This window comes from Thamnophis sirtalis, unplaced genomic scaffold (assembly GCF_051295495.1).
Source record: "Thamnophis sirtalis isolate CommonGarterSnake01/CBP01778 unplaced genomic scaffold, rThaSir2_p1.2 scaffold_9, whole genome shotgun sequence".
Classification (NCBI taxonomy): Eukaryota; Metazoa; Chordata; class Lepidosauria; order Squamata; family Natricidae; genus Thamnophis; species Thamnophis sirtalis.
Window position 1 is genome coordinate 43035491 of NW_028261389.1, and position 14809 is coordinate 43050299.

Below are 14809 nucleotides of genomic sequence, written 5' to 3' on the forward strand. Positions count from 1 at the left end.
ATTTTTCAGCATTTTAACCTTGAATGATTCATTTTATTATACAATGAAACATCACTATCATTGTGATCAGGAAAAAAAGCCCCTTCAGGACTGCCAAGAAAATTCTTGTCACTTTCAGTCTGATCTGAGACTTACACTGGAAACACTGCATGTAACGTTTTTACTTGTTTCATTTTGCTACTTATGTTTATTTTCACAAGAACCATGTGCAAACAGTTGTACCAGCATTTTCTAAGGAAACGAACATTTTATCCATACAGAGTATGCAAACAAATGTAAGGTGTACAGTACCTTACATACAGTATCTTGATTCTGCAAATGCCTTTGCTTCCGGGAAGCAAATGAGCAGTCTATACACCTGCATCATTTTTGGTTCACTATTCCTCAAAAATAAAGTAGATTAGAGTAAACCAAATAAATCCATCAAATCTTTTAAAACTGAAAACTATACTAAATTACAAACATGAAAAACATATAGTAGCAGCATGACAACAAGACAGAAACAAGCTAAATGACACAGTAGCAGAAGTTCAGCCAAAAGTCTTGGCAAGCAGCTCTTTAGCTAACACCAAAATCTAACTAAACTTAGTGCCAACTGTAATAAGATTACACCAGCCAGACTTTAGCATTAAGGCAACCTGGAGAGGTGCCCTCAGAGAGAAGGTCTTTAAATTAATTGCTTTTTTGTCCCACAAATAAACTAGGAAGTCATCAATAACCACACATGTCATAATCACTGAAAATATATGGCAGAGGTGGGTTCCTACCAGTTCGCACCTATTCGGTAGAACCAGTTCGTCAAATCTACTGAACTGGTTAGAAGAGGTTCCACCAGTGGACCCGGAAAGCAGGCCACACCTACAGAAGAGGTTCCAAAAATTTTTGAAAACCACCACTGGTTCTTGGATATGATTATTCTACACTATCATGCTCATATTTATAAAACTCAGTGCCTCTGTGAAAGGTAACGATGACTACTGCGTTTGTGGTGCAATCAGAACATTGCATGTGTTGAAGTTGTTTTAACGTAAACCAAAGATACCTTTTCAAAAACAAGTATACATCATATTCTTATGCATGCCAGTGCTGTGTGTGAGGTAATTTAAGGTGGTTCTGACAAGTGTCATCAGCATCTTCATATCCGGTCACATGGGCGGCAAGCCACTCCCACAAAAGAGGCCACACCAACAGAGTAGGTTCAAACAATTTTTGAAACCCACCACTGTTAATGGGGACAGAAATATGAGAATGGCTTGTCATTCTCTGAGTCCACAGACACAGACTAGTGGATGTTGCTTAATTAAATTTCATTAGTCATAAGAAATATACAAATATGGTTTGTAGGCCTATGCACAACTTCCTATTTAAATAAAATCATGTTCAATCTATATGTCAAAGTCAAATCCCAACAATAATGTTTTTCTGAATATTCAACCCCCCCCTTTGCATCATGTAACTGTTTCCAAATGCCAAAGAATATTAACTTTAGAATGCATCAATATTCTCCCCACATCAATTTTGGAGGCCTGATATAAAATATATTTTGTTATCAAATAAAAAAGATTTACTTTCCTTGAACATACCTAATTTTATACCTGTAAAATTAGACTCTTCCCACCAGTAAGTCCATTGCCAATTATAGTATTCCCATTCTGTTTTGTGTATTTGTACTGAATTTATTTTTAATGTGTTTTATTTTCAATTCTTGTCTGTGACCATAATAAACTCGTCTATCCCAATAATATAACTAGTCATTCAGAATTGTATGATTAGTTTAAACTGATTATGTTAGGAACAGGTATTTATTGCAGTTAATTAAATTTTCATCGTTGGCTGCTTAGATGACTTTTGTAACCTTCCAATAACTTGGGTGACTTTGTTCTTTCATGGAAAAAAAAACTACTAGAAAGCTACTAGGTTACTAGAAAACAGCAATGAAAATAAATCAATGGAATGGCCAAAAATAATAAATATTTTTTTTTGCTTTATTTTGATTTTTAAACCAAACTACCGTATTTTCGCACTATAACACATAATTTTGTGTTATATCCTTCTGTGTTATATGTGTTATATGTGTTATATGTTATATCATATCCTTCTGCGACGACAGCGAGAGGTGGGGGTGGGAGGCACTGTTTTGCAGTGGTTCTCCTCTTACCTCTCGGACAGGTCGCAGTCGGTGTTAGTTGGGAGGCAGAGATCGAACCCTAGGCCCCTAACATATGGGGTGCCGCAGGGTTCAGTCCTGTCTCCCCTACTTTTCAACATCTACATGAAACCACTGGGCGAGATCATTCGGCGGCAAGGGATAAAATACCACCAGTATGTGGACGATACCCAGTTGTATCTGTCCGCCCCTTGCCAACTCAATGAAGCGGTGGGCGTGATGAACCAGGGACTTGAAGCTGTTAGGGACTGGATGAGGGCTAACAAACTTGTGCTCAACCCGGATAAGACCGAGTGGCTGTTGTGTTTCCCTCCCGCCAATTTGGCAAATATTCCATCTCTCAGGCTGGGGGGGTCAAACATTATACCCCTCAGACAGGGTCCGCAACTTGGGAGTCCTCCTGGACCCACAGCTGACTTTCGAACAGCATTTGCCCAGGTTCGCCTGGTGCACCAGTTGCGCCCCTACCTGAACCGGGAGGCTCTCACAACAGTCACTCGGGCCCTTGTGACCTCTAGGCTGGAGTACTGCAATGTGCTCTACATGGGGCTGCCCTTGAGGAGTATTCGGCGACTTCAGCTAGTCCAGAATGCAGCCGCGCGAGCGATCGTGGGTGCACCTCGCTTCACCCACGTAACACCTATCCTCCGCGAGCTGCGCTGGCTACCTGTCGATCTCTGGATACGCTTCAAGGTGCTACTTGCCACCTATAAAGCCCTTCATGGTAGTGGATCTGGGTACTTGAGAGACCGCCTACTGCCGATCACCTCCACACGACCCATTAGATCTCATCGTTTAGGCCTCCTCCGAGTTCCATCCGCTGGCCAATGCCGACTGGCCACCACGCGGAGGAGAGCCTTCTCGGTGGTAGCCCCGACCCAATGGAACGATCTCCCCGTGGAGCTTCATACCCTCACCACCCTCCAGACCTTCCGCACAGCCCTTAGAATCTGGCTATCCCGTCAGGCCTGGGGCTAAAGATTGTAACCCGCCCGAATGGTATGAATGTTGCGTTTAATCATGTACTGTCTTATATGTAAAAGTCTGTCCCCCCCCTTCCTTTTGATTGTGAGCTGCCCTGAGTCCCCCCAGGGAAAAGGGCGGCATACAAATAAATAAACTAAATTAAACTAAACTAATTTTTCTTTCCAAAAAAGTGGGTGGAAATGTCTGTGTGTCTTATAGAGAGAATACTGTGGTGGTGGAGAGGGGAGTTAGTGCGGTGGCAGCGTTTACCACCACCGCCTGTCTGCACCACCACCTGTCACCACTGCCACAGTTCACCACCGCCAGGGAACACTGGAGTCTTTGCTGCCGAGCAGCTGACTGGCAGTTGGATTGGCCTCCTGGAATACCGCTGATCAGTTGTTTTAGCTGCTGATCACCGCCACCATTCTCCACTGCTGCCAATCACTGCCAATCTCCACTGCTGAATAGTGACAGCGGTGAGAGGTGCCGGTGGCAGGGATAGGTGGCAGCAGCAATAGGCAACTAGAACAGTTGATCAGCAGTATTCCAGGAGGTCGATCCAACTGCCAATCAGCTGCTCAGCAGCGAAGGCTCTAGCATTCCCTGGCATGGCGAATGGTGGCAGCAATGACAGGCAGCAGTGATGGCAAACGCCATCACCACACCAACTCCCTCCCTCCACCATGATATTCGCTCTTTAAGAAGAATAGAATAGAATAGAATAGAACAGAACAGAACAGAATTGTTTATTGGCCTAGTGTGATTGGTCACACAAGAAATTTGCCTCCAGTGCATAAGCTCACATTACATATATAAACAGCAAGTAATGTCATCGATCACAAATCATAATTACAATAATAATTACAGGTTACAAATAGCAATTGATAAATCATAAGAAGATAGTAGGAAAGTTGAGATGATGAGAAGAGATGAGAAATTAGACTGCTGTGAGAATTATATGTCTAGCAGAATGATGGCACAGGAGGAAAAACTAGTTTTGTGTCTAGTTGTTTTGGCATGCATTGCTCTATAGTGGCATCCTGAGGAAAGAAGTTAAAATAGATTATGCCCAGGATCGCCCTCTTTCTGGTTCATGTAATATACAGATTGTCAATGGAAGGCAGGCTTGTTGCAGTGGTGGGCTCCGGATCCCGTTGCAACTGGTATGCTGCAATGGGGCCCGCATCCACCACGTGAATGCACACAGCATGCGTGCAGTGTGTGCATGCATACTTACTGCCCACAACGTTCCAGTTGCTCGACAGAGCATGGCGCAGGCATCGTACGCTCTGTGCGGGTGCACGAAAGCTCCCATCAGCTCAAATAGCGGTAAGAAGAGCAGGCAGGTGGTTGGGCCCTACAGAGCACTGTACCAGAACAGTAGCTGGTGCTCCCAGAGGCACCAGTACATGCATACGGGGGCATACCAGTTGTATCCCACCACTGGCTGGTTGCGATTCTTTTTTATGCAGTCCCAACTATCTGTTAAAGTCTGTACCTGTCCTGTTCGGTTGCTATACCAAATCAGATAGTTGTTGAGATACAAATAACAGACCAAATAATTCCTCTGTAGGCTATATCAGCAGATCCTTGGGCAACATTTCTAACTTTGGCATTCTGGTCTCCATTTACAAGCAGCACATCTAGCTTGTATGTTCTGCTCAAACTGAGAAACTGCTGGTAATCCCCAGTCACCAGCAGTTGAATGGATATAGAACATAGACTCATTGGCACTGCTATGGAATAATTTCCCATGAGAAATCAAGTTGGCCCTTGTAGTTTTGGCTATCTGGAAACTTTTGAAAATAAAGTTGCTCCATAGAGTCTAGGGTGAATGATAGGATGTCTATGTGTGATTTATGATCTTGAATTACTGAGGTCAGGATTTTGTTTATTGTTTTATTTTCGGTTTTATCATGGAACTTTTACTTTCAGTGCTCCCCACCTCTCCTTATAATTACTGTGGGATGCTAAAAGAATGTTTGGATTGTGACAGATATAAATTTCATAAGGAAAACTCTAAAATATCCTATTCTGAAGCAATTTCAAAAGTGATAAGGTATGTTTGTGTAGGACATTTGGGGGGAAAAATCACACAACTGTTTGTTCCAGTAAGAGTTTCATTTGCTTTGTTACTAGCCTAACATTTCAATGTTTTGAAATGTCTATGGAGTGTTGTAAAAATTACACATACAAAAAAGTCACAATGTTGAAATAATGGCTTCTGTTATAGAACTCTTACTATACAGACAGAGCAACGATGAGTACATTGGCAGCTTGAACAAGAGAAACACACAGACTGGCAGTTTGGAAAGGACATAAAGTGAACCAGAGGTGACTTTTTGAAAAAAGAAACATTGCTGTCAGATAAGAATTATGAGAGTGGTTGTGTGCCTCCTTGTTTCAAGAAAAACACAAGGTTTCGGTCATCTTAAAAAATAAAGTATTTTAGCATAAACTTACATGGAGTAAAATTCAATTACAGTAAGTGAAAAGGGACAAAACAAACAACAAAATTATATACCAATCTTGCAAACTTTGTATAATGAACTGCATTCACTAAAACCTTAGTCCCATGGAAGATACACAGAACCAAATGAACACATACAGTGAGTTAACATTTATCCTTTTCAGAAAACAGGCTTCTGTTTTATTTACTATTTGTAGCAACAAGGTCTCAAATAAAGTGAAATATAGTAAACAATTGGCTGGACTAAAGAACATAAGTCAAAGAAAGACCATCAATAGTGTTGCCTCAAGATTTCACACAACGGCTCACAACATGAATATTTATAGCAACCTCTATACTTTCCCTTGGACAATGTCTTTGAAACTAACTTCATATTTTCTTACAACAATTAAAACAAGGCTGTTGTTGAGCTTCACTGAATTAAATAACACATTGTCCAAATAATGATGGCATTAATGCTTAAGGTGCTGGGCTGGCGCAACTGAAAACCAATGTCAGGGTTATTCTGAGCCATGGAAGTTCACTGGGTGATTAATTGGTTCCTTGGTTTGTTGGTTGATTTAAAAGACGTATATGACTACCCATGTTAAGTAACTCTGGGTGGTCACAATCACAAGTTATTTAGGACCAGTCACTGTGCCAGAGCCCTACTCTGTATCAAGCAAATCATAGCTTAGCAGACGTCAATTACTAACTAATCAGAACTGAGGGCTGTTGGATCCAGATATTCTTACTTTTATAAGATTCTATCCCTGAATAAGTTGCCAGGAGACCAGTTGTTAAGCAGTACAGATTTATGTTTGAGCTTGCAAACGTTTGCATTTCTCAAGATTTGCTACAATTTGATTGTCCTTAGATTAGGATAATAATATATCTGCCCTCAGTAATTTAAGCATGGGTTTGTATTTCTGATGTCACCTGAGTCAAACATAACAATTTTTCATTCTGTATTGTGATTTTAATTGGTGTTCATTGATTTTATGATTATTTGCCACCCAGAATCACCTGTTTGAGATGGGTGGCCATACAAATTGAATACATAAAAATAAATAAGTAAATTGGAGTTCCTAGTGACTTTCATAATTTAACATATAACCTGTGTCCAAGACTATAAAATATGTTGCTTATTTCTATGCCTTACTAATTCATTCATACAAAGTACGATACTTATAATAGCTTGTGCAGTTTGAAAAACAGCACTTGTTTAAGACATCCATGCCTCTTATACATACTTCAAATATTTTACTGTTGACTTTCATTGCTGCTGTCATTTGCATTCCAGATGTGGTAGTTGTTTAATAAGTATCTTCCATTTCTGGCTTCTATTTTAAAATAGAACTATCAGTAGCAACAGGTGATAATTGCCTAATGCTTTTAAGTTACAGTTTTATATTTCAGATTCCAGTTATAATGTAGGAAATAATAGGGCAAAGCAAAGTGAGAACATGGCTTTGTGAATTCCAATGAGCTCTTCTACTATTCTAGTTTGAAATAAATTCCTTGCAAGTCAATACATAAATAAACTCATGTGCACTCCTACATCTAGCATGCAAATAACAGGAATGATGATGCAAATACAGAAATTTAATAAAACCATTATGAATTTGTTAGAATGCCAACTGCTGGACCTGAACAGAAATTGCTGAGAAGCAAAGCATGGTGCCTTCATCAGTTTTCGAAACACATTTCAATTACACTTTGATATTAAACATTTTATACAAACAGAAAGACTCTATTAGATGTCACTTCTACAGAAAAATATTCAGAGTATTAGTCACTGACAACTGTCAGGATGGAGTCATCGCTGAACTTTGTGAATGTATTTCACTGACTGAACTCCTTAACCAACTATCACATTGCTCATTTGCTTAGACAGCTCTTACTCTCAATCTGTATTCTCCATTAAACAACAGATTTGACCACAAATTGCTTACATTGTCTATGGCCAAATTTATCTATTAAAATAATCTCAACAAGATGACAGTATAAGAGTACGTTCTGCATTTGTGAAGCCTGCAAATATGCAAGACACAAATCTCTTAGTGTCTTGCATTGTTACGTACTGTATGTCAAAATTATTTGTGCAAAGAAGTAATTTCTCAATACATTTTAAACTATTTTAATTCTACTGTAAAACAATAAAAGAAAAGTATAGTATCTTTGAAACTCAAATAATATAAATTGTGCACCATAAATATGGAATATAAAAGAATGGAAAAATATATAATTATTTAACATACACCAGAAGCCTCATCACTCCCACCATGGAAATAGCAATTTTAAAGAATGTCTTTAATTAGATTAAAAGAAAGAAATCTCTATGGATTTATGTGAATTTTCCTGAAACTGTGTAAATCTCTTTCTTCAGTACAGATCAGTGATGGGTTTCAAAAATTCTGTAGGTGTGGCCTGTTTTGTGAGAGTGGCTCGGTGGTCATGTGACCAGATGGGAGTGGCTTGGCAGTCATGTGACTGGGTGGGAGTGGCTTGGCAGTCATGTGACTGGGTGGGAGTGGCTTGGCAGTCATGTGATCAGGTGGGAGTGGCCAACTTGATGTCACTCACCAGGAGATGTCATGGATTGGGTAAAATGTGGTGAAGCTCACTTAACAATGCTCTTGCTTAGCAACCAAAATTCAGGTTCCATTGTAGTCATAAGTCAAGGACTATTTCTGCCTTCCTCTGCATGTCCTATTAAACTCCCTCTCCTTTCTGGCACTTTTCCACTCTGTTAGAGGGATGAAAATAATCCAGACAATGTAAGGTTTCCTGCTGCAGCAGGGGGTTGGACTAGATGACTTTGGAGTAGCCTTCTAGCCCTAAATTGATGTGCTGTTTTTCTTTTTTTTTCTGTTAACAAAGAAACCTGACTGAGGCTCATTCCACATTTCTGCCAGATAGAGATAATGAGATAATGACCCTAGAGAAAGTTTGGCTCCATTCACAAGTATAGAATCATCCAAACCCTTTTAGAAACACAAAGCCCATATTGCACAAACTCCAAAACTTCAGAAACATAAAAAATATAACCATATAACCAATTTATTGTTCCCAGCACTTTTTCAATTTAAAACTTCAATTTAAAGTTATATGCATTAAGACTTGTGGACTTCAACTCCCAGAATTCCACAGCCAGGCATGCTCAGATCCAATTTAAAGTGACAGCATTTGTTTTTCTCCTTTGCGAAAGAAGTTTCCTTCTTTCTTTCTTTCTCTCTTCTCCTCCTCCCTCCCTCTCTCTCTCTCTCCCTCCCTCCCCCCTTTCTCCCTCTCTCAACACACACACACACACACACACACAGAGAGAGAACAAGTTGGATTGGATATCTCTCTTCTAACCCCTTCCCCCCCCCTCTCTCTCTCTCACACACACACACACACACATATGTGCACACACACAGAAGTTGGATTGGATATCTCTCTCCTACCCCCTTCCCTCTCTCACTCTCTCTCAAACAAAGTTTCCTTCATTCTTTTTCTTTCTTTCTCCCCTAATCCTAACCCTAACCCTCCCACCCTCTCTCCCCCTCCCCCCTCTCTCACTCTCTCAAACACACACACCCAGAGAGAAGTTGGATTGGATATCTCTCCCAATGGCTTGAAAGCAGCTCCTCTGTCACTACCCCCAATTCCCCCGCTGCCTTCCCCAAACACCTCCCCCATTTTCAATGGGTGGAAAGGACTGGAATGCAATAAAGCCCACCCACTCATTTCCTGCTGTCAGGCTGGGGTGAGAGGAGAGGCAGAGAAGCCGGAGGGGAGCCCATCGGAGTCTTCGGAAAGAACGGGGCTGGGGGAAAGTGTGTGTGCTACAGCATGCCCCTTTGCCTGGCTTCCCTACTTTTGTGATTTCCTTAGTGCTCACTCGTGCTCTTCCTCCCCAGTCTAGCTTAATTGCAGGCGGAGCCACGTTGTCTTTTCAAACCTGTAGTCAGTGAAGCTGGGCTTGATTTTTGCATAGCTTTATCCAGAGGAAAAACAGAGCTCCGTTGCAGGAGGCCATCACAGCCGAAAATGGAGCTCAGGAGCCCATTTACTCTGGCAGAGTGCTTGGGCCACAACAGGCATCCCTGACATGAGTGATGTCGAGCTTGCCATGCCCACTCCGTTCCCCTCCCCCAAGATCAAACACAACCCTGATGTGGCCTTCAATGAAATCTAGTTTGACACCCATGCTGTAGACCAATATTTAATGGAGAATCACTATTTACTTAGAAACAAGCCATGTGAATTGGCATTCTCATCACTTAAATTTTGTTTGGTTACAATCATCTAGGGATTCCTTTAAAACTTTTCAGCCAACACAAAGGTGCCTGAGAAAGATCATTGTGCAATAATCAGAATTACAGTTATGTAGCTTCCTCAATGATTCAGCTTTTGAGGTAGGCCAGGTCAAGGAAGAGACAACACAAGAATTTTAGGAATGCTACTTTACTGTTGTAAAATGTAATAACAGAATCTTAAAAGAGTATCTGTGTATTCCCACTTATACTAAACAAAATGAAACAATAGTTCTTGTTGTTACTATTGTTTTGAAAATGAATTGTTTTAGAGATCAAAACTGGAATAAGCTACCAACAATAAACATCTTATACCAATTTCTCTGAATATAACACTCAGAGTAAATTTAATGTTATTCCTCTATTGAAATTTCCTTTGTTGCATTTCTGTTAGAGTATTCAATTTCTGCAGCATTTAATCATGAAATCCTTGACCTGTTTCCAAGTTATATTTCAATAATAGTATATAAATTAAAGGCAATATTATAATAGATAGACATACGATTTTTTTAATTCTGTAAAATTTCAATATTCCCCCTTGTTTCTGCAATTATTTTTGTGATGTTCTACTTACTTGAACATACTGAAAGCAATTAGGCAACTAGACCACTGTGAAATATGACTCTCAAAAGATTTTATACTTGTGTTATCTATAATTAAGACTTGCAAACTGAACCATTTGCTGTTTTTCCACTGAACACACTTTAACATCTTTCTTTTTAATAGAAATAGGAATGTTATAATTAAGTCAGCTTATTAAGAAGAAAAGTTATTTTTTCCTAAATTTTTATAAATATTCAATATAATCCTCATATTGCATTATTAACTGTTTATTTAAATAGAAATAGAAACTGTCTGGTAGTCATGCCCCTTCCAAAAGGTATGAGCCATATGGAGATAAAGTGCTACTTAAAAGTTGGTGAACTTTTACTTTTTCAATGCTTGTTTTTTGTTTCATTTCTATAGCCGCTCATCTCAGTGAATGACTCTGGGAGGCTTACAATTCAGAATATATATTATAATTAAAAAATTAAAGAATTTTAAAACAATAAAACCAATAAAAACATTAAAACCAGAAAAAAAAACATTAAAACATCCAATTTGCACAAGAGCAAAATATTTGGCCTGTTGGCAATATAGCCAGGAAACGCTATTTATTTCTGCATCAATATGACCTAAAACATTATCTGTTTTTGTAACAGACTGTGAGGAAAAACTTAAGACATAGGAGGAAGAGTCACTGCCTAGAAAAAAATCTCAAGAGAGAAATCTGAATGAAAAGCAGGAATGAGGGTTAAGAAAGATTGACAGAAGGGATGGGTCCTAGATCGTAAAGGCTGAGGAGCAGGGAAGTCCTTTCAGATTGCCAGGATTCTGTTACTAAGATTCTGTTGATGTAACCTTCCAATAAAGGTAGTATAAATATTTTTTGGCTTTGGTAATTAGTTTTTTTTTTTAAAACAAGCCATTATTTTTTCAAGAAAATTCTTAGGTATTTTACTTTCTTTATTAATAATACTAAAGTCTGCTATTTCATATACAAATATTGCTTTTCTTCTTCTGTCAAATTCTGCATCAGTGTTTGGCTTTTTTTCTTCATTAACATGAAATGAAACTATATTTTTGTATATGACTAAACCTCTTTTATATTGTGTAATTTTAATTAACATATCATAAGCAAATAATTTCTGTTTATGTTCATGCTTCATTAGCCTGATTCCTGAAGTTTTATTTTTTTGATATCTTTGGCTTGCTAATAACTCTAATACCAAGAAGGACCATTTACTAGTATTTTGGCTTTTGTTCTTTATAAATACTCCAAAGAAATTTTAGATTGAAATCCATCTTTTTCAAAACTACAACTATAAAAGTCCATTCCAGATTGTCAAAAGCTTTTTCTGTATCAAGAAAAAGAACAACCTTTTGGGGGGGAGGGGGGAATACACATTTATTCAATGTGTCTAATATTATTTCTCATAGAAATAAGAAAGAAGAGACCCAAATTTTACAGCAGCATTTAATGCTAGTTTGAAAATTAATGAAAATTGTGTAATTGTACTTAAGGAAATATCAATTAGATTACGCAAGAGAAAAGAATATATTTTTCTAACAAAATTAAACAAGAAAATTCCATTTAGATGGGATTGGAATAGATTATTTTTACTTTTTAACAACAGAGATTTAAGTTGATTTTTTTGGGGGGAAATGAAAGAACTGATGGAAGAACAAAGGGAAGAGACAATGACAGAGAAGACTAAACAAATGTCACAACAGATGTGAGACATTTAAGAGGATTCCACATTGGATCCCACAGGTGTTGACCTGTCCAAAATCTTGACCTAATTATCGATTAGGTGTCAAATGTGACCACCATATCTGCTTTCTGCTTTAACTTTTCTGAAGTCTCGGCATTATATTCAATATATGACGAATAAGATATGGTTCTCCCTGCAATGAAACTGTTTATTCATTTGGCCTTGTTTTAAGTTGCCCTGTATCATTTTTCCAAAACTTACATCTGATGTTCTTACATTTGATGTTCAAGTTCTGTTATCAATAAAGTTAAATCATGGATTTATATATATTTATAATCTTGGGGATGCTCTTAATACAATTTGAGTTAGATCTAGAACACTGGTCTCTGGGCTCAATTAGACTGTAAAGACTGTTGATGTTTCTCTTTGGTTTAAATCATGAAGGGGAAAAAACCAATTTGGGTGAATTTGGGCATGTTTCTTAGACCTGACTCCTGGAACAATTGCCTTTCTTCCAGTCCTACAAACAACCATGAAGGATATATTGATAGATATTAGAGGCAGTAAGTCCCAAAATGGATTCCAACCTCCAATGTTTTGAGAATTTAAATAACAACAAAAAATTATCTAACTGCACACAAAGAATACTTGGAGGATTTTGTGATTTTAGGATTTGCTTAAAAACATTTGATCCTTTCCTTTTTTTAGAGGGAACAGGAGGGGAAGTTGGAATTTTCCAACTTTGAAAAGCAACATTGGGAAGATAGAATAGAGGATCGAGGATTGGATTTTGCCCTACAGAGTTGGTGATGTATTCTTGATATCAGTGAGCAGAAACTGTATAGTCCTGTGATGCTTGTTATCCATATTAGAAAGCTCTAATAAGCTTGTAGCTCAAGGATAAGTTTTGTAATTTTTATTACATGTCCATATTAATTTTAAACACCAACTAGATTTATATTTTATGGAATCAAACAAAAGCATTCATTTAATTAAATGAAGGCTAGAGTCCTATGCATCCCACCAGGGAGTTTTTGTCTGAATAAATGTACATAGTTAGGAATGAATACTATATGAAATAATATATTCTGTTGGCAAAAATAAATGTAACATTCCTGAGCTCAAGTCAATTATTTAAGATCAAATGCTTCATAGGTCTGTGGCAGCTTAAAATAATTTCAAATCATAGGAATTGTTGAATTGTTTGGCTCTTTCACTTGTCACTAATCCATAGCATCAAAGCTTTTTCTGATGGTTGACCCTGAACTAAGTGGAAAGAAGATACAAGAAGGGAGCAAAGTGGGTTAGACAAAAAGTCTTTCGTTTTATTTAACAGGCTATATTCAAGAGGGACAATGTCTTTATAATTGAAGATTTTAATTCTACAGTATATTCCATTTGAGTACAAAATAATTAAGTGAAAACTAATGGACTATTTATGATATAGCATGAACTATCTTGGGAATTAAAAATAGTGTTTATATCTGTACCCAACAAAAATAATTGTTGCAAAATTTTCATTGGTGAAAAAGAATTATATTAAATTGATTTATTTTCAGATTGGATACAAATGAATTATCTTGGTATCATAGTAACATGAAGGAAGGGGAAAACATGCATTCATGAAAGAGAATGAGCAAATATACACTGGGAGATAAAGAAAATGAAAATAATGAGAAAATATTGGTTGTTTTTAGGAGTGTAACCTGGCCTCTAAACATGCATCATGCCCGATAGTTTACAGGCACTGCTAAAATCCCATTTTCTACATCATTTTAAATATTCTTGTCTCATTCTGCATGTGGCTATTTTTCTGCTTTTCCTCTTATAAATGCATGGCAAAAATAAGCAATCGGGACAGTATAAAATAGTATCATACTTATTTAGGCTTTATTTTTAAAAAATATAAAAACTGCCCTGACAGGATGCATGGATGGGTGGATGGATGGATGCATCAATCGATTGATCAATCGATCAATGGATGAGACAGAGAAAGAGAGAGCAAAAATATATTATTCTACTGCATGCTCTGCAATACAAGAGTTCTCTATTGTCAAAATCAACTCTATGCATTGGCTATGTCCAGATAAATTGAACTATGATCCTCATAATACACAACATTCAGTCCCTGAATATTATAATCCAGTGGAATTAGAGGAAAGTGGCATAGACAATAAGTATTTTATACTATTATTCAGAGAGGAGAAGGATTATTTTCTTTGCACGCTGTTCACCACATTAGAAAACTCAGTTTAATCTTTTTTTTTATTTTGCAGGTCTAGCAAAGCGCCACAAGAAGGAGCTAGATCATTATCTGTGGCTAGAAAAACCCAAGAAGCTGATAGCTGAGAATTCCCAATTTTGTGTGGATATAAATAATAACTCTTCAGGCAATGACACATCACACAACTGTTAACTGTGATATTGCGTGTCAGAAGTATAAAGCTAAAAGCTAAAAAGGGGGAAGGAAAGAATACTAGCTGTCAAACTGATCTTAAGCAGAGATATGCTGTGATTAACTGGTCATTTAAAAATATATAAAACAGATTGGCTTTAGTCAAGATCCAACATTCCCTTGGAACAATAACTAAGCAATTTCTGATAGTCTCATTCCAGTTGACATACAGCATAGGCATTTTACATTTGGAATCATTGTGGTAGAAGATGA

The 14809-nt window shown here is 37.8% G+C and overlaps 1 protein-coding gene across 1 annotated transcript in view; it reads right to left on the minus strand.

The window, feature by feature from the left end:
• The window catches only part of NAV3 (neuron navigator 3), a 354382-nt gene that overhangs the window by 159771 nt on the left and 179802 nt on the right, over positions 1 to 14809 (minus strand). The gene's annotated exons all lie outside the window — the stretch shown is intronic.